Source organism: Lycium barbarum, chromosome 6 (assembly GCF_019175385.1).
Source record: "Lycium barbarum isolate Lr01 chromosome 6, ASM1917538v2, whole genome shotgun sequence".
In the NCBI taxonomy this organism is placed as follows: Eukaryota; Viridiplantae; Streptophyta; class Magnoliopsida; order Solanales; family Solanaceae; genus Lycium; species Lycium barbarum.
Genome location: NC_083342.1, coordinates 135,093,920 through 135,102,425, shown reverse-complemented (window position 1 = coordinate 135,102,425; position 8,506 = coordinate 135,093,920).

Genomic DNA, 8,506 nt, shown 5'->3' with positions numbered 1-8,506 from the left:
TTATAGTAAAACACTCAGTGAAGTAAATAAACCTTGTAATTAAAGTTTTAACAGTCGATGAAAGAGTTTTGGAAGTTTAAAGTTATATGAATCACCTTTCCTGATAAAAAAAAAAGTGACTTTGAAAAAGTTAATTCAATAGTTAGCTAACCTGAAACTTTCAATTTGAAGTCGATTAGATGTCCCAGAATGATTAAGATATATTAGAGCATTTGACTAAGCTACTAATTCTTTATCTTTGTACCCGGACCATGTATCTTAATTGTCTTAAATATTCAGGCGAGAGGTTATTTCTGAATTAAGCGAAATGTCGGCAACTAGGATTATACTAATTACATGTCTCGCTAAACACTGAAACAGAGAATGATAAAAAAGAGGGTCAAGACATACGACAAGTTATCAAAGTAGGCGTTAACTAAAAAAAACAAACAGCAAAGCAACCGAGGCAGAACATAATATTCATAGCCGGTGAGTAAGGGAATATCGTGATAGAACGTTCGCCATTTCTAGCCCCTCGTAAATTCTGCCCGGATGTATTTGGGTGAGCGACGGGCCCCGAGAAGATGTAGATGTATGTTTCAAGCTTTGCGGCGATGTCGAGTCCCAAAGTGGGACTCTTCGGCTCCGGTGTGGTCATGCAAAAGAAAAGGGGGGATAAAAGAATTAGAACAATGACTTGATTTCAAATGAATAAAAAAAAGAAAGATGAGTCAAGCAACCATCCTTAATGTTAGCAGAACATGTTCTTTTAAATTTTTTAACAGCTTAACAGAACACTGACAGAAAAATCTGAAACAATGCTAGCCTTGGCGATAAACTGAGGAAAAGGATACAGCATATTAATAACAAAACTCGTTTCCACCTGGATAGAACAGGACAGACCAATTCAACAAATTTAACTAATCTACACAGTGGAAAATGCATAGAACTGAAAATAGGATCATACTTCACACGATAAATCTAAATTAAAGCAAAGAGCAGAAATGAACCTCACATTATCATACGAAATGAAAGCTAATGAAAGTAGAAAAGAAAAGCAGAATCTAAAGAGAACGAGGGTTACTTAACCATAAATCGAACAACCACAAAACTAGAAACTGAAATAAACTATATTGAAACAAAGGTGAGAAATAAGAAAAGAAAGTTTCTTGGGACCTTTAAAGCTATCGTCAGTTTGAAAGGATTTAGCCGCGGCCACAAACTAGTTTATACAAAATGGCCGGTTCATATCATACTTAAATCTGTTAGTGGCTTTTCAAAGACTATTAAGGTCTATCTAGGATTATTTTCCCTTACACCGGAATCCGAATGTACCTAAAACTAACTACAAATATCACAATGGCATGGTTTACATAATTTCACTTACTGATTCGCATATTTCCCCATTTCACCAGATAACCAAAAAAAGAAATTTTGGTCTGTGCATAGCAAGGGCCAACGTTCCTTTTTCGGACAAGACAAAATCATTCAATATGGCCATGTTTTCCAGAATATAAGCTTAGACGTTAAGAACATGATTTCTAAACACCAAATAAATAAGAAGAAGCTCAGATTTTACCTCTTGTGGGTGCAGTGAACTGAGGCTTTTAGGTCACCGATCTAAAGCTCAAACGTCGAACCCCTTTTGTCGCCGGAAAAGGAAAACAAGATTTGAAAATAGTTGGGTATCTCTCAAAAACGCTCTGTAATCCTCCCCTAAACTGGTCTTGCATGTTTGTATTTATAGTATCAAGATAGGGTTTTCAAAAATGAGTCAAAGAAAAAGATCCGTTGAGATCCAAACAGATCTTCACGTGACTTGGTTGCAGATTCGTGCCCAAAACGAACCAATTTTTCTCTGTTCTTCCAAGGTTGTTGCGTCTTGGAGTGAGAAAAGGGAATGCCTTCCCTGTCAGGCTTAGGCGTCGCGACAATTTTGGTATGGAAATGGCATAGACACAACTGTCATAGCTTCAAATGGAGGGGGGAGAAGAGAGAGAGGACTGAAGAGAAAGAGATATGCGGCGTTTGTTTCTTTTGTTTAGGGTTGGGCCGGGTCGGTTAAGGCGGGTATGGGCTGGATCGGGTGAAAGGGTTGGGTAGTTTTAGTTTGGCTGGCCGAATTATGTGGGTTGCGGATTTGTGGGCTTGATCATTGGTCCGAAAGTGTGGACTGGTGGAGTTAATGAATTTGGTCCTTTTCCTCCTTTAATTAATTTATTTGGTCATCTTCATCTTAATAATTTGAACTAGAGTTAACCACTTGCAAATATATAATATAATTTCTTATTAAAATAAATAACCGCGTAATAAATAGTTGAAAGTATTAACATAGTGCTTTGTTAAGTAAACTTGAAATAACTCGTCCAAATTATTAACGATCAAGAGACGCAGATAAATTAATTGAAGGAAAAGTGGGACAAAATTGCGTGTCTAACACTTATTTAACAAAGTTAATTACATGACTCCATTTTCTCGATAACATGGGAATTGGAACTTTTGAAGTGAGTTTGTGATAATATCATTCCATATTTTCAAGTCTCATGGTTTGCTAACAATCTTAAGCCAGAATCAAGTAAAATGGCCCAAACTTGATAATATCAGTCGCTTTCTTGTGGCTCAGCTGCAGTATTCGGGAAGCAACATCAAACTGAGTGAAATAGAAGAACTAGATGTGATAAAATCTAAAATTCTTGCCCTTCTAATGTTCCTGAGCTTCCCCTTTGCTAAGAAAATTTTCATATCTCTTATTTCTTTAATTTGAGCCTTTGTTTCAAGACTTGTTAAGTCAAAATGAGGAGCAGTTTGGTTTTGATCACCCCACTGGTGGTTTCACAATTCCCTGCAGAGGATGTTTTCATGTTTGACTTTGCGCTTAAATAGAAGTTAAGTGGGAAGATGCAGCATATTGTTTCACTCTCAATTTTGTAAACAAGAAAGATTTCCTTTCATTTATTTTTGGCACTATTGAGGACAAGGAAAAGTAGAACAATGTCAATAGCAGGGATTAGGTGCACATTAGTTGTCCATGTTAAAGAGTAAAACTCTTTCATCTTAGAAAATTCAGTTCAAGATCAAAAAGAATCATTAACCTGAAATTTTGTGCTGGTAATTCCGAATTCGTTCTAATCTGATCTCAGTTGTTGATTCATCTTGATATTTATCTGCAAGGTGCCTAGCTTAGTTCGTTGCTGTAATTACTACATTACGTGTATTGATTACACTTACTTAGTTTCACATAACTGTAAATGACTTCTTTATTTGTTCTTCCATGGCACTCAACATCTAGCAAGATTAGTACACAATTCAGGACTTGCATATATGTTATGCATTTTAAACGTCAGCAGACGGAAATGTTAATAGGGCGCCAAAATTTTGAGGATACTTCCACTAAATAAATGCTTCTTTCTAGATCAGACACAAGAAGCAATAATTCAATTGATTCCCCTTAGAAAAAGTGCTGGCCAAAGTCAACCCATTATTCTCCTTATATAATCTAATCAATTCAAGAAGCACTAAATCAATTGATTTTCTTGACAAATTTAAGCCAGCACAACATGTTATTCTTGTGAATTAGTATATACCTGTGCATAATCACAATTGCTCAACACTTTAGAGATAAGATTCTATGTTATATTCTGAATATAGACCTATCTTCTCTTGGCTGGTTCCTACAAAATTAGTGCTGAGGTCCACACCTGCTCAGCTGTGGCACAACAAAAGTAGACACTGGTTGGTTTTGCTCTTCTTTGACCAGAAACATTACATGACTTATGATCTCCTTATCGATAAACCAAACTCGAGAAATATTCCAACTTATCCAAATTTCTATTGTTCAAATAATAGTGATCCTAATTTGACCATTTTATAGGTACAGTACAACTCTTCAACTGCAGCACCATTATATCCTGAGCCATGGCTTTAGTACTATGGACGATCAGATTTTGCCTAAACTTCTAAGGGTATGTATCAATCATTGGAATGGTGACTACAACTTGTTGATTCAACATCAAGAAATGGCTCCAGGTGGTCCCTAACTCTACCATTTTCATGAAATTTGTTGTTTGGTGTGAATATCATTGGGACCTTCTGCTTACAGACATAATCTCAAACTATAGTTTGATAATTAGTTGGAAGACATAGCCATGTGTTATTCCATGTGCTGTTGTCTCTAAACACTGCTGCACCAAAACTCAACCACACAAGTAATCTTTAACTGGTGCCCACATAATGCCTATCCAATGCATATCAGTAGGATTCTACAACTTGTCATTGGTCTATAAAAACACATACAAAGAAGGGTTTACCATAACAGCTCTCACCAAAACTTGAAATCATAAAACGCTTTCCTCTGCTTTCAAAGTCCTTACAAGTTCTTCCCTTCCTTAATTGATCATTTATAGTGAACTAAACGACCATGGCTATCCGTATGCCTTGTATAATCAAGAAGTCTACTACAGCTGGAGACGTTCCGAAAGGCCACTTTGTTGTTTATGTTGGGGAGAAGCAAAAGAAGAGATTTGTGATCCCCATATCATTCTTGAGCCAACCTTTATTTCAAGACTTGCTTAGTCAAGCTGAGGAAGAATTTGGCTTTGATCATCCAATGGGCGGTGTCACAATTCCCTGTAGCGAGGATGTGTTCGTTGATCTTACTTCCCGTTTGAATAGGATCTGAGGCTTTTCCTTTCACAGTTTTGTAAAGAACTAACCTGGATTTTTGGTTTGTACATTAGAAGAGCTAGGAAAGACACATCATTTATATCATATCTTAGAAAATTAGATAGAGAGGACTACTGTCAGATGCAACAGTACATCCCAATTCAATGTAATTATCAATAGTTGAGAAATGAAATCTGTTCACTCTCATTCTTTATCCAATTTGATTTATTAGTATTCTTGTTTAACAAAGTTCTTTACATGAATCCATTCTCTCCATAACATGGGAATTGGAGCTTCTGCAGTGCTAAAGTCTATGTTAATTAACTCTAAAGAAGATTATCTGTGGCCTTATCCTGAACACTGAAATATTTTTGGCAATGACAAAAAAGAAAACTTTATATCTGTATTAAAAGTTTCAAAATATCCAAGATGTCACATTAATAGATCTTGATCACACTCTATCGATCATTTTCGTTCTCTACTCTTTAAATAACAAATCTGTGGCTTGAATATTAGATGTTCTCTCTATCAGCTGAATAACTTAGGATAGTTCTGATCTTCGAAGTTGATTAGATCATCATCTTATAGGACTTATGATAAGAGGACCAAAAATTGTTTTTGTGTGAGTCAACTTATTTCTAAAACCACTGATTAGTACAACTGTATTTACTCTATGGTTTACTAAAATTGTGGCTATGTAGATAGTAACTAATGTTGCAAGTAATTTAATCCAAACCCGTAACTTTATGTATGTTACATACTTCAACAGAATATATATTTTCCGTATAAGTTTATTCTCCTAAGTCTACCTCGGAATTGAATTTATGTAATTAGTCAAATTTGGAAGATAGTACATCAGATGTTGATTCTTTTAAGCATTCCTAACATCAGATGTTTTGTTTGTTATAATCTTAGAGAGAACTCTTAAACCTCCACGTATAAAATTAGATTCTTTCTACAAAGAATTGTGATATTTTTAATAGATGATGTAAGAGTAGTCAAATATTCTGGGGATTCAGTTCAGGACGGAGCTAGGAAGCAACTGAAACATCCCACTTTTTTTTTTTGGGTTATATTGGTATGTTGTGATGGATGTACCGTATTGTTCAAATATAATAAATGCATACTAGAAAACCTTATTAATGAGAAGAAATGTCTAGGTGTATATGTAGACATGAATAGTGACAATTCACAAATAGGCTACATCTCTTCTTTAGCAATTAGATTGTGAGGCAGGCTATGTTCCAACTTCAGACAAAAGGTAGGGCCTTAATGTATTGATCTAACATGGCCTTAAGATATCAATACTTTGACAATTAGTTGGAAGGAAAAACCACGTTACTTCAGATGCTATTGTTTCTGGGGGTGCCCATGAAGTGACAATTTTATTCTATTGCTATGTGGTGATTCATAATCCATTTTTCCAAAGAGCAAATGCTTTCTACAATAGCAAATTCACAACAGGAATTTTGGGTGGATATTTTAGACATGAATAATTACACTCGACTAAATCTCTTCCTTAGCAATTTGATTATGGGGCATGTTATGTTCCAAATCCAAGAAAGGTAGGGCCCTTAACTTGAACTAACTTGACCTACAGTCACCAATATTTTGGCAATGAGTTGGAAGGCAAAACCATGTTACTTCAGGTGCTATTGTCTTCTGCTGGTACCCACAGAATAGTGATTAACAGGATTCTCTTAGTTGCCATTATCCTATATAAACACTTTCAAAGAGGTGTTTACCACCACAGCTCTCTGCAAAACTTGAAAGCGGTCAAAACTTGAAAGTACTCGAAACTTTATCTTTTTTGAGATCGTTAATAGTTTGTTCTTTCTTCTCTCATCTGTACTAAAACTAAAACATCATGGCTATCCGTATGCCTCGTATAATGAAGAAGTCTTCCACATCTGGAGATGTTCCCAAAAGATATTTTGCTGTGTATGTTGGGGAGGAGCAGAAGAAAAGATTTGTGATCCCTATTTCATTCTTGAGCGAACCTTTATTTCAAGACTTACTTAGTCAAGCAGAGGAAGAATTCGGTTTTGATTATCCAATGGGGGGTGTCACAATTCCCTGCAATGAGGATTTGTTCATTGATCTTACTTCTCGCTTGAGGAAGTGAGAAAGAAATCAGTCCCCATTTTTGCTTACATAATTTTGTATAGTTGTAAATTAACCAGGATCTCCACTGTGTACAGTTCAGAGTTAAAAGATACACTAGGTAGACTAAGGACCCATTTTTCTACTTCAAAAAAATTTGAAGTAATGATCCTTTTTACTTGTATGTTCCAATCTATTTCATATATTGATGTAATCAATTCACTGCAATAGAATTTTTTTGTTAAAGTCTCATGGTTTGCTACTCAGAAAGAGCTAAAATCTAGTGTTCTAAAGAGCATAACCCATTCAATTGATGACATATTGGTAAAAGGATAATTAACTTTGTGGACATCATACGGAGAGATAGGGGTATACAAAGAAAATCGCAAAACCGCACCAAACCGATAACCCGAATCAAATCGAGAAATAAAACCCGACTAGTGGTTTAGTTTGACTTGATTTGGTATTGAAAAAAAAAAACGGACCATATCTAGTTTGGTTTTAACTAAAAAAAGTCAAAAACCAAACCGAACCAAACCCGACATTACATGTATACAAAATTTTAAAATATTTTCTACATAAGAGATTTATTTATAATGTAATTTATAAATATTTCTTAAGTTTTTTCATAGTTGTTGTTTTTTAACATACTATTTCAAACTTCGACTTAGAATTTTGAATGTTCCAATAAGTTTTATAATGCATAGATATTAGTAACTCAAATAAAGTCCAAATCAATACTAATGCTACAAAAGTACTTCAATCTAACACTAGTAATGATAATAATATTGGATAACTATTCTTTAGTTTTGCATTGTTAATTTAGACTATGAAAATACATAACTTAATTTTATTATTTTTCTTTGTCATGTAATTAATACTTACTAGCCTTCCTTATTTTAGCATGACTTGATATTTTTAGATGATGATCATTTTCATTATGCCTAACTAATTAGCAAGATTTATTTTATGCTATTTCATTATCTTTTTTGTTGAATATTTTATTACAATGTCATCACTCATTTCACATTTTTGTTATTTTCTTAAGAAACACCTTAATTATATAGTTGTATCTTACTAGGAGTAAAGAAATATTTGACGTAAAAGTTATATTTTGTATGAAGATTTTTCCTGAAAAAAAATCCGAGAAAACCGAAAAACCCGAAAAAACCCGAAGTCGAAAAACCCGGCTTTTATTGGTTTGGTTTGGTTTATCGATTTTAAAACTCGACACAATTGGTTTAGTTTGGTATTTGAATAATCCGAACCAACCCGGTCCATGGACACCCATACGGAGAGGTATAACTCAACATGTACTAGAGCTGCAGCATTGTAGAATTACCGAGTGCAAATGAATGCAACAGAAATGGATGTAAATTAATTGACTCTTAATAAGATGTAATAACCTTACTTTTCTTGAATATTAACTCAAACTTCTGCCAATAACAAGGTTATGACAGACTCGTAATTTAATGGAGATTTGGAAAATATAGACACAGACGTGTTGATAGCCAGTAAACGTTCCTATTCTCTACAATTTGGGGACATTTATCCAATTCTGTTCAAATAACCGGGGTAATTCTAATATGGAAAATTGATTCTACATAACATGAGAGATCAAACAAGAAGTCAGATATTGCAGTAAATTAAATTCTAATTGTAGTGTTGCAAAATTCGAACTCTAAATTAGTTCATTTATGAACTAATATATCAGTTGGTGCTACCATTATCAACAAAAAGACATCTCTGACCAAGTGGTCCA